Below are 18,825 nucleotides of genomic sequence, written 5' to 3' on the forward strand. Positions count from 1 at the left end.
TACCCTACCAAGATTAGGATCTTGGAACATTTGCGAGCCATTACCACATGTGATGTTAATTATCCAGTGGCCCGCCATTTCAAAAGTCACCATTGCAGTAACAGGGATCTGTTACGCTATTTTTGCCTGGATCAGGTACCTATTAGTATCTGAGGAGAGGATAGGCTACTTAAACTCCGCAGACTTGAGTCCCGGTATATAATTGATTTACAAACTAAAATACCTCAGGGCCTCAATAGCCGTGAGGAACTGGCTGTTCTTCTGTAATCAATAAAACACAATTAACAGGTTAGAAGTATTTCTCTGTGCACAAGGTTCTATAATAATTGTCATCTACCTTGTATATATGTGGCCAACCAGGAAGTACTGGCTATCAACCACCCCATTAACATTTTCAATTCCTTTGGAATAGCCTCTTTGTATTATGATTGTTTGGTCTATTAATTGCCCCATGTTAGGTTGCTTTTTTGGTGGGTTTTCCTTTCTTTTCCTTGAGGCTCTACTTTTAGTTCACAGGGTCAAGTCAGGTAGAGCATATTTGTCAAAGGATTATATGCTTTAAGAGGTGATAATAATTGTTGTAGTAGAATGAGACGGGAGCCAGCCCATCTTGGGCTTCATTGTGATTATAAAACATCATTATGGGTTAGCCTGTTTCTTTTAACATCTACTAAAATCAGGGACTGTACAAAAGTGAAGCTTTGAATTAAGTTTCTGTCTATTTGCATATATGTATACATCTATGCAGTTGATGAAATGTTTTCATTTATATTGAACTTGCATAATGATTTCTGGTGCATGTTCAAAGATGGCCGAAATTTGTTTCAATACCCATCTTTAAAGTTCCTTGTTTGTGTTTTGCAACCTGGAGCCAAATGACCAATCAATGTCTAGTAATTGATTTACATAACTTGGTCTCGAGAGGCCTTGTAAAATTGAAAAATACAGTTGCGTCTTTTTGTGTTTATCTGACCCAATAAATCGAGTTATGAATTCCCCGTGAGTGCGGTACTTTTGTACTTCGTAGCGGTGATATATATATATATATATATATATATATTCACTGAAAAAACCATAGGTTTCACACATGTTATAGTTAGCTGGACATTTTACTCGTAAAAAACCATTGAAATTGCCCCGTTATAGTTAGTTCAGCTAACTATAACTCGCGCGCCCGCAATGCACTGCTGATGACGTCACATATTACATCACTCATGACATGGTCAATGACATCACTCATGACATCACTGATGACATCTCAAATGACATCACTGATGACCTCACTGATGACATCATCCAGTGAATGTGTGTTTTCCTGAAAATTAAATATGTTTTATATATGTATATCTCAAGGTCGATGGAAGAATAAATGGGTATATTACTGTCTAAATGGATGATTTGTTTTTGAAAAATTGATTGTGTAACTGACTGATTAAGTGTATCATAGTGAATACATGGCTTAGTGAGTAATGTTTAAATGTGTAAATACCTGTATCAGTCTCTCACTTTGTGTATGAGTGGCTGCATGGGTTGGTGAGTAGCTACATAGGTGTCTATATAGGATATTAGTTGGTTTTTTGAGTATCAGTATGAGTGTCTGCATGGTTTGGTGGAGGGTATTACGTAGTGCATAGGTGCATGAATGACTGACTCACTGTTTGTATGTGTTTAACACAGCATGTGTGCAGGACTGTATGGGTGGATGAGTGTGTGTATGGGTGTGTTAGTGAGTGAATGACTGTCTCAATAGTGTCTTTATGAGTAACTACATATGTTTTAAACTAGTATATGTGACTATTGGTGTATATAAGTGAGTATATGTGAGAGTGAGAGATTGAAAGAGTTCCTGTATGAATAAGTATGTGTTTCTATAAGTGATTGTTTAAAAGACTAAGTATGTGTAAGTTTCTGTAGAAGTAAGTGTGGTGGTGTGTGTATAACTGTATATGCAAGTAAATGGATGTTTGATTCTTTATTAGCATGAGTGACTATGTGTGTAAGTAACTCTATGGATGAGTGGCATTGTGTGACAGGATGTATAGGTGTATGAGTACATATGATGAGTGAGTACATGTATGAGTGACTGTATTGAACAGTTGGTGAATGAATGGATGTGTATGTGGATCTTAGAATTACTGAAGAGGTTGTTGTTACTGGTATTGGTATGTCAATTCGTTTGTAAATTTTAGTCTCTATTTTTGTATGTGTGTATCAAAAGTTATATTAGGGTGAGAGGAGGTCTGCCACTCTATCACAAGGATGATGTCATCAGTGAGGTCATCAGTGATGTCATTTGAGATGTCATCAGTGATGTCATGAGTGATGTCACTGACCATGTCATGAGTGATGTAATATGTGACGTCATCAGCAGTGCATTGCGGGCGCGCGAGTTATAGTTAGCTGAACTAACTATAACGGGGCAATTTCAATGGTTTTTTACGAGTAAAATGTCCAGCTAACTATAACATGTGTGAAACCTATGGTTTTTTCAGTGAATTTCTAAGGTTTTTTAAATGCTAATTCCTAACTATAACGTGTGTGAAACCCATGGTTTTTTCAGTGAATTTGCAAGGTTTTTTAAATGCTAATTCCTAACTATAACGTGTGTGAAACCCATGGTTTTTTCAGTGAATTTGCAAGGTTTTTTAAATGCTAATTTTTTTTTTTTCTTCTATTTTTTCTAACATATTTTTATTTTAATTTTCTTACCTTTTATAAAGACTATGATTAAATTTTTAAAATTCTTTAATATGTTTTTTTTAATATATTTTTTAAAATAAACATGTAAAATTTATTTGCAGTACTTTTTTTCTATTTTTTTTTTTATTTTTTTAGTACGCGTACCGTAAGCTCACGGTAAGCGTACGGTTTACGCAACGTCCTTAATTTTCCTACGCTGCTTGCGTATAGTTACGCAATTTGCGTAGCCGCGCGTACTCCGCGTGGGACGCGTACGCGTGTACGCTACACGCGCACGTTACGCGGAAGTGCCGGGAGTGACTGTTAGCGCGTGTCTTTTTTACGCGCATGCGCACTTTTGCCGTAAGCGTACCGTAAGCGTACCGTAAGCGTACGGTAGGTCATGTGATCATGAAACACAACTTTTGATTGGTTAAAACTACTTTCAGTTCTAGAACTCTCCTACACCACACCCATTCCCCTCATTTCTGCTTGTGATCCCTTGGGAGAAGGAGCTGGTTTGTCTTTGGGATACGATGGCAGAACAGCAGAGCTCTTCTGAGAGTGAGGCTAGCACTAGCAGCACTGTCTTGAGGCAGAGATCGAGGAAACAAAAGCCCTCTTATGTATGGGATTATTTTACTTTTCCTGAAGGCCAGCAAAAGGTAAATGCACCCTTAGTGACTTGTAAGCTGTGTAAGCGTGTACTTTCTAGAGGTAATCCTAACAGGAAGTATTCCTTTGGGAATCACACCATGAAGAGACACCTCCAGGATGTACACAGAAGGACACATGGTCATCTTTTTGGAGGTAACTCTTCAGAAAGACAAGCCAGTACATCCACAGCAGCTCAGCCTGGACCATCATCTGCAGGGCTGACTCCTTCTTCTGCAGGTCAGGTGAGCCCTTCATCTGTGGGGGGAGAATCTCCTTTTGCTGGCCCTCTGGAAATCAACCCTCGATTTCGGAAGGTTGATATTCGATGCACATTTTGTCAAGATCTAATTTGCTATAGGGAGACCAGTGTTTCCCTAGTGAACAACAAAATAGATCAGCACATTTGTCGCTTTGAATAATTTTCCCATGCTTCCTTTCCTCTGTCCCTGCATGAACACAACGGTTCTTTTAAGAGCCAACCTTATCTTTCATCTTTTTTTACATATGTTTTTAAAAACTTTTTTTTTTTTTTACCGTACGCGTACGGTGCGCGTACCTTTTTTTTATTTTTTTAAAAAAACACTAAAAATCAATTATCACATTACAAGGTCCTTGAGAGACTACAATTATTATTATTGACTTACCATACTCACTCAAAAAAATATTTATTCATTTGTTTTAAAAAAAAATAGTTTTAAAAATGGTTCTAGTTTTCGAAAATTTTCTATATCAATCTGAAAAAAAAGAAAAAAGTATTAATATTTTAAAAACAATTTATAATACAGTACACATATTTACATTTTTTTCCCAAAAATATTTTACAGACTGAAACCTGAAAGCCCCACTCGCTTGTAAATACTGTGCATGATTATACATGGCAAGCACATGGGTGTGTGCTAAGAGTCTGCTTCTTCCCCCAAAAATTCGCTCCCTCTTTCCATCTAATGCAACTGTGAAATCACCAGAGCAATACGCAATAAATCTCTGCCTATAATTCCTCTCTGCACACAGAGTCATGTTTTCACATTAGTCCCAAAACGAAATTTCTTTGCCAATTTGAAAGCACACTTACTGCTCTTTTTTTTTCGGGGCAAGTAAAAATCACTTTTACAGACTGACACATTATGAAACCACTTTGTTTGATTTTCTTAAATGCACATGTCCAAACTTCTTTTTCAGACCACCTCCATGTGTAACCTGGGTGGCTGCCCACACTCTAGCAAGGGCAACCAGCCTTAGTGATGCTGAATGTATTTGCATTACAGACTGAAACCTGAAAACCCCACTCGCTTGTAAATACTGTGCATGATTATACATGGCAAGCACATGGGTGTGTGCTAAGAGTCTGCTTCTTCCCCCAAAAATTCGCTCCCCCTTTCCATCTAATGCAACTGTGAAATCACCAGAGCAATACGCAATAAATCTCTGCCTATAATTCCTCTCTGCACACAGAGTCATGTTTTCACATTAGTCCCAAAACGAAATTTCTTTGCCAATTTGAAAGCACACTTACTGCTCTTTTTTTTTCGGGGCAAGTGAAAATCACTTTTACAGACTGACACATTATGAAACCACTTTTTTTGATTTTCTTAAATGCACATGTCCAAACTTCTTTTTCAGACCACCTCCATGTGTAACCTGGGTGGCTGCCTACACTCTAGCAAGGGCAACCAGCCTTAGTGATGCTGAATGTATTTGCATTACAGACTGAAACCTGAAAACCCCACTCGCTTGTAAATACTGTGCATGATTATACATGGCAAGCACATGGGTGTGTGCTAAGAGTCTGCTTCTTCCCCCAAAAATTCGCTCCCCCTTTCCATCTAATGCAACTGTGAAATCACCAGAGCAATACGCAATAAATCTCTGCCTATAATTCCTCTCTGCACACAGAGTCATGTTTTCACATTAGTCCCAAAACGAAATTTCTTTGCCAATTTGAAAGCACACTTACTGCTCTTTTTTTTTCGGGGCAAGTGAAAATCACTTTTACAGACTGACACATTATGAAACCACTTTTTTTTTATTTATTTAAATGCACATGTCCAAACTGCTTTTTCAGACCACCACCATGTGTATTCTCGGTGACTGCCTACACTCCAGCAAGGGCAACCAGCCTTAGTGATGCTGAATGTATTTGCATTACAGACTGAAACCTGAAAACCCCACTCGCTTGTAAATACTGTGCATGATTATACATGGCAAGCACATGGGTGTGTGCTAAGAGTCTGCTTCTTCCCCCAAAAATTCGCTCCCCCTTTCCATCTAATGCAACTGTGAAATCACCAGAGCAATACGCAATAAATCTCTGCCTATAATTCCTCTCTGCACACAGAGTCATGTTTTCACATTAGTCCCAAAACGAAATTTCTTTGCCAATTTGAAAGCACACTTACTGCTCTTTTTTTTTCGGGGCAAGTGAAAATCACTTTTACAGACTGACACATTATGAAACCACTTTTTTTGATTTTCTTAAATGCACATGTCCAAACTTCTTTTTCAGACCACCTCCATGTGTAACCTGGGTGGCTGCCTACACTCTAGCAAGGGCAACCAGCCTTAGTGATGCTGAATGTATTTGCATTACAGACTGAAACCTGAAAACCCGACTCGCTTGTAAATACTGTGCATGATTATACATGGCAAGCACATGGGTGTGTGCTAAGAGTCTGCTTCTTCCCCCAAAAATTCGCTCCCCCTTTCCATCTAATGCAACTGTGAAATCACCAGAGCAATACGCAATAAATCTCTGCCTATAATTCCTCTCTGCACACAGAGTCATGTTTTCACATTAGTCCCAAAACGAAATTTCTTTGCCAATTTGAAAGCACACTTACTGCTCTTTTTTTTTCGGGGCAAGTGAAAATCACTTTTACAGACTGACACATTATGAAACCACTTTTTTTTGATTTATTTAAATGCACATGTCCAAACTGCTTTTTCAGACCACCACCATGTGTATTCTCGGTGACTGCCTACACTCCAGCAAGGGCAACCAGCCTTAGTGATGCTGAATGTATTTGCATTACAGACTGAAACCTGAAAACCCCACTCGCTTGTAAATACTGTGCATGATTATACATGGCAAGCACATGGGTGTGTGCTAAGAGTCTGCTTCTTCCCCCAAAAATTCGCTCCCCCTTTCCATCTAATGCAACTGTGAAATCACCAGAGCAATACGCAATAAATCTCTGCCTATAATTCCTCTCTGCACACAGAGTCATGTTTTCACATTAGTCCCAAAACGAAATTTCTTTGCCAATTTGAAAGCACACTTACTGCTCTTTTTTTTTCGGGGCAAGTGAAAATCACTTTTACAGACTGACACATTATGAATCCATTTTTTTGATTTTTTTAAATGCACATGTCCAAACTGCTTTTTCAGACCACCTCCATGTGTAACCTGGGTGGCTGCCTACATTCCAGCAAGGGCAACCAGCCTTAGTGATGCTGAATGTATTTGCATTACAGACTGAAACCTGAAAACCCCACTCGCTTGTAAATACTGTGCATGATTATACATGGCAAGCACATGGGTGTGTGCTAAGAGTCTGCTTCTTCCCCCAAAAATTCGCTCCCCCTTTCCATCTAATGCAACTGTGAAATCACCAGAGCAATACGCAATAAATCTCTGCCTATAATTCCTCTCTGCACACAGAGTCATGTTTTCACATTAGTCCCAAAACGAAATTTATTTGCCAATTTGAAAGCACACTTACTGCTCTTTTTTTTTCGGGGCAAGAGAAAATCACTTTTACAGACTGACACATTATGAAACCACTTTTTTTGATTTATTTAAATGCACATGTCCAAACTGCTTTTTCAGACCACCACCATGTGTATTCTCGGTGACTGCCTACACTCCAGCAAGGGCAACCAGCCTTAGTGATGCTGAATGTATTTGCATTACTGAGTCCAACCTCAAACCCTTAAACTATTCTTTTTTTTTCCAGTACACCTTAATTTATTGTGAAAACATACTCCATATTATTTTACATGTTCCTCACATTTAAATTTCTCCCAAAACAGAAAATGATAAACGCAACTACAACAAAAACAATTTCCATTTCTATTATTCATTTCTTAAGTTACCACATACATCCCCTCTCAAACTGTAAACTCACCTTTAAAATTAGTTAGTTGTGAAAGAAATGTGACACTCAAACAGCAGATTATCAGAGCCAGGATCTCTGTTGTGTTCACCTCTCTCCTCTCAGCAGAACCAGATAATGGCAAACTTTCCCTCTATTTTTCCACACATATACATGTAAGTTTCAAATCTCAGTGCTTCCCCCTTTTTTTCAAATGTAATCACACATTTCTATTGGTTGAAAACCAACCCTTTTCCAAAAGTACCCTTCCCCCAACTTGACTTCTGCCTAGTACCCTTCCCCCAACTTGACTTCTGCCTGCTACCATAGCAACAGCTCATGGAACACTGCTGTGTTGAGTTAGGTCAGAAGTTCGCCAAACAACGTTTCAATTCCACAGAGCAAGAGTGCTTGACTTTTCAAACCTAACAGCAAATCCATAGTACTGTTCTTTGGTAACACATTTTTCTGTACCAATACAAAACATGCTTCTATTAATTTACACATACAGCCTAGTTTTTATTCTAGAATGGTATGAAACAGCCAATCAGTTCTTTTTTTTTAAAAAAAAATATGTATGCCTCCATTTCCAAACTGTCTTTCTTTTCATATTGCCATTCTACTGAAAGACACCTCCTGAGTGCATCCAGTTCTCCTTTGAAGATGTTCACAGTGTGGATTGTAGGGCACAGCTATGTCTTCTGGAGTGAAAAGTTTGCAGAGAAAACAGATATGGTGAGAGACCTTGCTTTGCCAAATGTAGACATTAAATGGATTAGTCAGAGAGGGTTAAAGTGGCACCAATTGATGCCATTGGTGAAATCCTTCATACAAATCCAACACCCTGACCTCATAATAGTGCACTGTGGTGGCAATGACCTAGGCACTTTGACTGGGGTAGGTCTGGAAATGCTTATGAAGGACACCTTTGCACAACTGTTTTCACTTTTCCCTAAAATTGCCTTTGTGTTTTCCAACATATGCCAAAGGCAAAAATGGAACTGGTCCAATCATTTCTGTCCACAGATTGACAAAGCAAGAAAGCACGTCAACAAATCTGTTTCTGCTTTCCTCCGTGACTATGGTATGGGTGCCATTTACCACAACAACTTGCGTTACGACATGCAAGACATTTATAGAGGAGATGGTGTGCACTTCACTGATGAAGGGAACAGAGTCTTCCTCTTGAACCTTAGACTCTGCATCGGTACTTACTTGTAGGTACCACTTAAAAATCACTTCATAAACACAACGGCTCTTTTTAGAGCCCCCTAATATCTAAACACTTAAATCTGCATTTCATTTCATTTTTGTTTTTTTTTTTTACCGTACGCTTACCGTAAGCTTACCGTACGCGTACCCCGTGATTTTTTTAAAAATCAATAAATGTTTTTTTTGTACTTTTCTGTCCTTCTTTGACCCCCTTACAAATGTTAGGGGGTCTGTAACTCTCCTCATTGCCCCCTTTTCTTGTTTTCACTCTTTTTTTTCAGAGTGAAATACACAAAATGGCGGCCGCCGCTTCCTGGTTTTGGCCGATTCGAATGTTTACTAAGATCTAAGAGCCAATCAGAATCGCGCTCGCGCACGCCACCGTACGCTTACGGTAAGCGTACGGTAAGCGTACCTTAAGCGGGCTCAGATATATATATTGATTTAAAGACTATTTTCTCAGAATCTACTGAACAGATTCACACCAAACCTACAAAAGGCACTTCCTTGACCTAGGGACTACCTCTCTGCCAAATTTCGAGTAATTCTGTTCAGCCGTTCGGGCTGTAGCTCGTTCTAAAGGTCCTATGGAAAAATGCATGGGAAAAACGCGTTTTGGGACCCCCCTTTTATCTCAGCCCCCGCTGGACGAATCCCCCCGAGACTCTCAGGGTAGGAGCGGAGCGTAGCGCCCCACCTATTTTGAAAAATTCGTGAGGATTCGTCGACCGGCGCCAAAGTTATTCAAAATAGAATGTTGCGGATTTCCTATGGAAAAGGGGTCCTAACTATAACTATTCCATTTCAATAATTATTGAAAAACATTTAAATGGTATATGAAACATAGCAGCAATTGAAAAATAATTCTTAAAATTAAACAATATTTAATTCAGCATATATGCGACATATATAAAAAAATCTAAAATGTTTAACCTAAAACATTTTTTCCAAATCTTCCAAAAACTATTATACGATATATAATCTACTAAAATAATCAAAATTGCTACATTATAATATGTATGTATGTATATATATATACATATATATATATGTATATATATATATATATATATATATATATATATATATATATATATATATATATATATATATATATATATATACATAGGTCACAAATCCTTTCGTTCTGAATTCCAAGAACACAGGTACAGACCACAACGTGCTGGTATCGTTATTGTTGCAGATTTATTTCGGTTTCAATTTGGCATGACGCGTTTCAGTCGTGTTGCCACGACCTTGATCACATGACACGTCCAGAACCAATGATAGTTTATATAGAGAGTGACACAGTGGTAAACAAAACCCCTCCTGCAAAATCAGCCAATCAATAAAGATAATGAGCACAGAAAACAGTCTACAGACGTTACAGAGAACAATAATGACATTCAATTAAACAATTCATCTCTATCATTTATATATTATAAATGCATGAGTAAAGAGTTCGTCATGATTTAAATGTGCACAAATAAAACCATAATGGTTAAATATATGTACTCTTAACTAACAAGTGCTTTTAGTATCTGAGAGTTCTTACAGTGTGGTTTTAAGCAGAGGGCATAGAAAAAAAGAGTGAAAAAGATAATAGTGATAATGGTGGTCATTAAAAAGTTTTTGTTTTTTTAAAGTTTTTTTTTTAAATCTTTGGAAAATTCAACTCGAGTGAGCTGATAAAAGAATATTTCATATACATGGCCACTATTGCTTTCATAGCCAGGCCAAAATTACTCCAAGATTATATCTAATAATTAAAAGAGAAAAGAAGAAAAAGAAAATGAGGGAAAGAGAGAAAGAGAAAGAGACACTCCGTAGCGGAAGGCAGTTTGCTCATCTTTGCCATTAAGCCTAGAACAGAATTGGAGGCCAGGGATCTACTTATACTTAACAGATGTATAATGATTGAAATTCAAATAACATCTGAGTACCAACATTGTCATAGAGATGTATTAGAAGCCCGTTGAAATAGTATATCTGAGCCTCTATAAAAAGCTCAAAGATAATATATATATAGAATTAATATCATATATTATAAATACTCCAATAATTTATAAAGTGCACAATGCAATAAATAACATTGATCAATATAGATTAGAGTAAAATACTTTAAAGCCTGGGCTAAAAAATGGTTGGAAAGATGAAATTAAAACATCCCATCTACAAATGCTAAAGTGCAAATATACTGGTGCAAAAAACGCTTAGAGCAGCAAGCAACAAACACTGGTCAATAGAGCAACTTGTATGTCATCCAACAGGACTGATTGACAGGTAAACTTAATATTATTCAAATAACAGAGATGTCAACAAATGCAAAAAAACCTCTAGATAGATAGATAGCAGGAGATAGACGTGCAGCACAATCAATCGTCTCCAAGCTGCAAAGCCCGAACCAAGGCAAGGACCCCATTTCAACCAGTGGTTAAAAACAAGGTAAAAACCGAGGCACGAACTGGCCCAGAGACCAACTAAAAGGCTTCATAATCTAAAATCCTCCAAATAAAAAAGGGGGTACCTTGACTGGTTTAGACACTCATACAGACTCATAAAAGCAGTCATAAGAAATTGTGTAGGTCTTCCCCTGTGTTTAGCCCATTTGGCATCTTGGTGTCTAATAATACTATGTAGTGAGATTCAAGTTGTCTAAGTCTCTTTTCATGGTTGCCTCCCCTAATCATTTTAGGTACTGAATCAATCACAAAATATTTGAGGTCATTGAGATTGTTTTGATGAACCTTTTTGAAATGACGTGCTACAGGGTAGTTAGGATCCGAGTTCACAATTGCACGTAAATGTTGCAGTATACGTGCAGACACTTGTAATTTGGTGCTGCCAATATAATTTAACTGGCATGTGCATTCTAACACATATTCTGCATATTCGGTTTTGCACGTAAAAAAGCCTTTAATGTGAGTAGGGACAGCTTCAAAAGCTTTAGTGAACTGACAGGTATTAGATCCAAATTTGCAAGCTCTACAAGAGCTACATTTATAAAAACCCTGTACGGTTAGATAACCAATTTTTGGTTGCCCCTACCTCAGGACTCGTCTCCACAAGGGCATCCCTCATGGAAGGTGCACGTCTAAAAGTGATTTGTGGTAGCTGAGGCAACATTTGTGACATAGTAATATCGGTTAATACTATTGGCCAATTCTTGTATATTATCTTCCGCACCTGTTTGTCCTGATTGCTGAAGGTGGTTATTACACGGACCGTACCTGGTTCATTGGAAGTATAATTACTGTCAATGATCCTTCTATCAGAAGTTTTAATATTCACAGTATCCAGATAATCCCCACGACTTAATTCATTGGCTTTAGCCAAAGCCACTTTTAAGTCTTTAAGTTTATAACCTCGGGCTAATAATCTGGAGAGGGATTCATTTTGGCAGACCACAAGATCAGTTTCTGAACTACAAATTCGTCTTATACGTAGAAATTCACCATAAGGTAAGCTCTTTAGTAAATGATGAGGGTGCAAACTCTGAGCGTGTAATATTGAGTTCCCTGCTGTGTTTTTGTGATGAAGTTTAGTTTGAAATGATTTTGTGTCAATATACAGTTCAATGTCTAAAAACAACTGTATATTAGTATCACTGATCTGGGCAGTAAATTCCAAATTGAGATTGTTGTCATTAATGCAGTCAATAAAATCCCTGGCGGAATCCCTAGACCCTTTCCACACAATACAGATATCATCTATAAAGCGCCACCAGCGTATAACATGTGCTTCATACAGTTCCGCATGGGTGCGCCTGAGGATGTGCTCCTCCCACCAGCCAACATGCAAGCATGCAAAGCTGGGAGAGAAGCACGCCCCCATAGCTACACCCCACAGTTGCTGGAAGTACTCATTGTTAAACATAAAAAAATTATTATGTAAACAAATGCTGATCATCTGTAATAACATAGCATTGTGCTGATGGAATTTGATATCTCTCTTATCAAGATAGACTTTGACTGCTTTAAGGCCATCACTATGTTGTATACAGTGAACATACATCCATAACAATGAAAAGGTAATCATCTTGCCAAGTAACACTTTGCACTGTAGACAAAAAGTGGCCTGTATCTTTGATGAATGATGGTAAGTCCTCTACAATATTCATGTAAGAAAAAATCTACATATTTGGACATTGCTTCACATATACTTTTTTGAGCTGATATGATAGGGCTGCACGGAATTGGTGTTTCTTGTTTATGGACCTTAGGGATAAAATATAGGACCGCTGTACTTGGAAAGTCTGTCTTTAAAACATTGTATTCATTTTTGTCCAATAAACCATCTCTTCTCCATTGCCCAAGTTCTTTGTGGACTGAATCCTTCAACTGATGTATGTCTTGAGCTGTTGCTTTTTTGTAGCAAGATGCATCATTCAAATGGCGATATGCTTCCTGCAAGTATTGGTTTTTAGGTCATAGAACAACATTGCCACCTTTATCAGCCTTTGATATGATTATGTCGGCGTTGTCTTTTAATTTTTTAATCAGAGCAGAATATTGCCTTTCATGGAAAGATCGAGTTCTCCTGGTTTTATGTAACCTGCGATTCGAATTTTTGAAGTCATTGATAACACATTCACTGAAGGTATCAATTGCGTCCTTTGGCATAAGGGGGATGAATGTAGAAGTTGGCCGAAAAGGACTGGAAGCTGGTACATTGCTAATGATACCTAGATTAGACAATTGCTGTTGTGTAGATGTTATGACTTCCTCATCAGAATTATCTAATAAAGAATGCATAGTTTTTAAATTGGATATATCACTGACTTGAAGTGTAACACTAGGTTTATCAGAGGCTACGATTTTGGCAGCAGTAGTATTGGCTTTACTAAGTTTAAAATGCTTTAATAGTTTAAGCTTTCTTATGAATTTGAATATGTCAATCCTAGATTGAACATGTTTAAATTGTGTTGGAGGGCAAAAAGATAAACCCAAAGCTAATAACTTAGTTTCTGCTGCGGTTAAGTTCAACGGGGTCAAGTTAATTACAGTGTTGTCATTGGCGGCATCAATACCTGCGGTTAATTCTTTTTCTTTTGATTCCTCCATCTTCCCCTGTTGTTTCCTGATTTTGCATTTCCGTCTTTCTTTTCTACATTCATTTTGCCGTTTCCGCCTCTCTTGGCCTGAGTGGTTTTCCGCAACGTCTGGCGGCGATCCTCCACTAAAAAAACAAACTCTTCTGATGGAGATAAGCTATTTGGTATGGTGCCTTGCCCTGTTTCTGAACCACTGTCGGACCCAGCACTGCTAGTCGCTGAGCTGAATTCTAAATCACTACTGTCCAGATTGCGCACTGACGTTGTACCAACCAATGGTGCCTAGGATCCTATGGTTTGCCTTGAAACGGTGTCAAATTTTCATGCAAATGTAAAAATCCGTCCAGATTTGTAGTCTTTTTTATCCCTAGTGAATTTGAATATTTTATGTTGTTTAAGAGTGTCCTCATGTTTTTGGAGTCGCAGATCAATTTCTGCTCTGCTTTTACTTATAAATTCCTGTTGTTCATGTGTTGCCATAATCGCATTCATAGTCTATATATATATTTTACCTACTGGCGGTCGCCAGTAGGTAGTTATAGTTAGGACCTATTATCCATAGGAAATCCGCAACATTCTATTTGGAATAACTTTGGCGCCGGTTGACGGATCTTTGCAAAATGTATATACAAATATATATATATATGCTAATAAAATTAAATTCATAACAAATGTTGTATATGTGTGTGGGGCGGCAGTGTGTGTGTTAGAAGAAAAAACTGAAATATTTCCAGGGGTGTATAATTAAGAGGTATTCCCTATTCTAAACGCTTTCTTTCCTACTCACATGATACTTCGCCCAGATCCACTAACATGTTCTGCCACCTAACAGGTGCCCTTTGTGGCTATAATGCACCATAAAATGGAAAAAAATTCCACTTGCATATTTCTATCATGTGTAACAATCAAGCTCATTTGAGTGGACAGAATTGTAATGTTTCATTAAATGTCTGTTGCCTATTTTGAATATGTGGTTTGTCATAATTATTAGCTCGTTTTAATACGACCTCAAATATTATCATGAGGTGATAGTTTTTGGAATTACCTTATCATCTTGTCCAAGCAATCCTGATCTCCTTTTTAAATTAATGTACTCTTTTTCAAAATTCTTCCATTTTGAAAAAGCCGTCTCCATATCACATCTTCCAAGGTAGGGGGATGTACGTTGTCTCCTCTCCGCAGAACAAGCGTGACAAAGATTTTTAGCTGCAACCTAAGCAAAATTTAGAAAATTAATGCAGATCATGGTACCATTCTTTCGATTTTACAATAAACCATTCAATGTCATTTAAAATCTATAATACCACATATAGTTCACGAAGTATTTGATATTTATAGCAATGCTTTTTAAAAATTCAAAGATGTCACGGGTAGTAATTTGTTTAAAATCTACATAGTTCTGTACCGTACTGGGGGCTTATTTATGAGAACCCTCAGTCACTTTTGCACCACTTAAAGTGGTACATGTGTGAGACAGAGCTCTCATAAAGATTTATGAAGCCACACAAAGCCACCCTGCATGGCTTTGAGTGGCCTCATAAATAATAAGTTGGGGGCCCGAAGCGCAAATCGGTGCATTACCTTACTCTGCACCCAGGAGGCGTTCCATGGGCGTTGTGAATGGTTTTCCCACACAACACCCATGGAATTTGACGCTGACCCAGATTTACAAAAACATGTAACCTGGAGAAGCGCCAAATCTGTAGTCCTCCCAATGTGAGGCATAATGAGTAGAAATAACTTAATTTTTCCTTCTTTTTCCTCTTTCCATGTGTGCTTCATTCTGCAGCACACGTTGAAAGAGGAAAACGCCTCTTGGGCTCTTGGAGCTCTTTTATATGAAGGAAAGTGCCCCTTTCTGCACAAAAACAATCCTGCCTGCAATGGAGGCACCCTTGCACCATGGTGCAAGGGTGCCTACGTTGGCGCAAGGCTGCCAAACAAGGGCAAGCTGAAAGGACAGGAATGCACCATTTTGCTTAAATACTGTGCATTCCTGCCTATTCATTATGGCATAGGGCAGTGCAGCAAGGTGCCTTGCTGTGTTGCCCTACACCAAAATGCCATAAACGAGGCCCTGGATATTTTGCAAAACTCTCTGGGCTCTATGGCAAATATAGAAAGAAAGAGATATGAAGGGAGAGAGAAAAGAAGAAAAACAGGAAGAAAGAAAGAAAGAAAGAAAGAAAGAAAGAAAGAAAGAAAGAAAGAAAGAAAGAAAGAAAGAAAGAAAGAGAGAAAAGAAAAAAGAAAGAAAGAAAGAAAGAAAGAGAGAAAGAGAGAGAGAAAGGAAGGATAGGCAAAAGAGGAGAAAGGAAGAACTTCAAAATGATATCAGTAGGGGCAGCTAGAAATACGATGGAGAAGCGAGGGAGAGAAGTTAGGAGAGAGAAAAGGAGTAAAATTATTGGCAGTGTGTGAACACGGACCAGGGAATATAAAGGAGAGAGCAAAATGGAAGAGCAAAGACAGTCACAGAAATAGTATAAAGTAGACAAGAAATATATAATAGAAAGTAACAGAACATTTCCTTACGGTCCACACCCCTACAAAAACACTACTTGGACCTTTTGGAAAATAACATGTAACTAAAATAATGTACCTATACGTTTATGTAGCCTATTGAAAGGACTGTGAAATTCGTGTTCAAAGGGTCCCAGCAGTCTTGGGGCTTTCAACTGGTTCTATAGGTGCTTTATGTATAAACAGCAATTTGTCAGCCATACTACAAATGCTGAAAAACTACACAAAGAAATCTACAGTATTATCCATGGCTGGTCACCAGAACGTTTACAAGAGACTTTTATTGGTCAATGTCCATTCTAATGCCTCAAGTGGACTTCAATCACCACACCATGCTTCAAACTTGTTGGAGGGATTAGCCTGAATTCCCTATACAGCAAACCACTCTGTACAGAAATGTCATCTTTTATCTTCCAAATGGGTTGTATGGAGGGAGAAACACAATTTCCTCTAGGTAAGCCACTTTTTAACAAAAGGACCACCTTTTTCAAATGCTATGATTAACGAATTCACTAGCACATTAATAACATTTTCAGTGCTTTCATCCACATCAACTCTAGCCAAAAAGCAGTTGTCATTCATCCCCATGTATATCTAAACGCTGTAAACGCATTGCACCTTCCAAGTACATATAGCACTTCAAATTGGAACTCATTTATGCATGACGAAAATCTGGTCATCTGTTTCTGCCCTGAGAAAATGGTTGTTAGGCACAATATCGAGTACACCAGTATTGACTTACTGGAATACTGATATTTATTGAAAAAAAACAAAGGTGAACAAGACGTTATAGATTAGGTATGGACATCTGATCTTAATTTAAGTTAAAAAAAAACAACCAAATTCAATGAAAAAAACAAAGGTTCAAGTGACGTCAAAGTTGGGTATGGTAACAATCTATTCATTTACGGGAAAAAACATCACAGAAATTCATTGGAAAAAAACAGAGTTAAGGTGACATTATAGTTAAGCCTTGTAATAATATAAAAAGTATGGTCGTAAAACAAGAACCCACTGAAACTCACCAGTAATAGGCCCCATTTTTAGTTTACTGAGCCAACAATAACTTGCGCCCATGCCATGCACTGCTTATGACCTCACATATTACAGGTTAATTGACATCATTGATGTACGTAGTGTGGGGTTGGCCGCAGTGCTGATCCTGGAGCAAGGCTCTGTGTCCAACCCGAGTAGTTCTCTAAAACCCCAGTGGCAGCCAAGTTCATGTTACTGGCCAATCCCCACGGACTTGTTTTTAAATGTATTGTTTTGCTGCACCACGGTACTTCATAGGTACCACCACACAAGTGGCACTACGAGGTACTGGAGACCGTGCAAGCTTTACTTTGTAATGCTTGCACCATCCAGCGGTTCCCCATGGTGCTCACACTGGACTACAGGGGAGAGCTATTCTAGGTTCTGCAAGAGTACCACAGAACCTGCAGCACCTTTTAAAAAAACAAATTTGCCCAATGGGGCATTCCCCTGGGACCCCTCCACAAGGGCAGGGGTTAGGGTACCCGTGCAGCACACTTATAACTAATTTTTTCCGGAACTGATGTCAAAGGGACCGAGTCCCCTTGTCTTTGAATGGCAACCGCAATATATTCTGCTTGAAGGTGAGGCACGCCAATCAGATTGCGCGACCTGCACCTGTCCCACAGTGTAGAGTAGCCAATAATTGTAATAAATGATAGATAGATAGATAGATAGATAGATAGATAGATAGATAGATAGATAGATAGATAGATAGATAGATAGATAGATAGATAGATAGATAGATAGATAGATAGATAGATAGATAGATAGATAGATAGATAGATAGATAGATAGATAGATAGATAGATAGATAGATAGATAGATAGATATTCTGTACAAAATCTAAAAAACACAAAATCATTTGTTACGAAACATTACATTAAAAATATTAGCAATAACTTAGAAGTAAAAATAAACAAATATACAAGCATAACATATGTGTAACCTAATTTAAGTATTACAATGAAGATAAAAATAGTAATAAGTACTGTAAATTAAAAATATAAGTCATACATTTATACTAAATATAAAAGCAATATTTTAACAAAAACATTGATATTAACTACCTTAAACATTAAAATTAGCTAACAAATAATACCTAAAACACATATCACTCTTAATTAGAAAGACAACATTATTATGAAAAAAATAACAAGTTTACTTATTTTTCATTATCTAAAAATAAAAGAAAAAATATTTAAAAAAATAACAATACAAAATAAAAAACACAAGTAAACGTGTTGGGCTTTAAAGAAGGCAGAATGACTTTTCTAACTCCAATTTAAGCAAAGGTAGGAACAGTATTGCACCTACTAATTGTTGGAGATTTACTAATCCCACTCTGATGTTAAGCAATAGCAGGGAAGGTGTTGGACCTTGAGGGGTTAGATTTACTGTTCTCACTCCGCCAAAAGCAACAGTAGGGGAATTGTTGTACTTTGGAATAGTAGATTTGGAAATGTTGGACTTTGGATAGGTTAGATTTATGAATCCCACAGCAATCTAAGCCACAATATGAAAGGTGTTGGACAATAGAAGGATTACATTTATGATTCCTACTCCAATCTAAGC

This window comes from Triturus cristatus, chromosome 6 (genome assembly GCF_964204655.1).
Source record: "Triturus cristatus chromosome 6, aTriCri1.1, whole genome shotgun sequence".
NCBI lineage: Eukaryota > Metazoa > Chordata > Amphibia > Caudata > Salamandridae > Triturus > Triturus cristatus.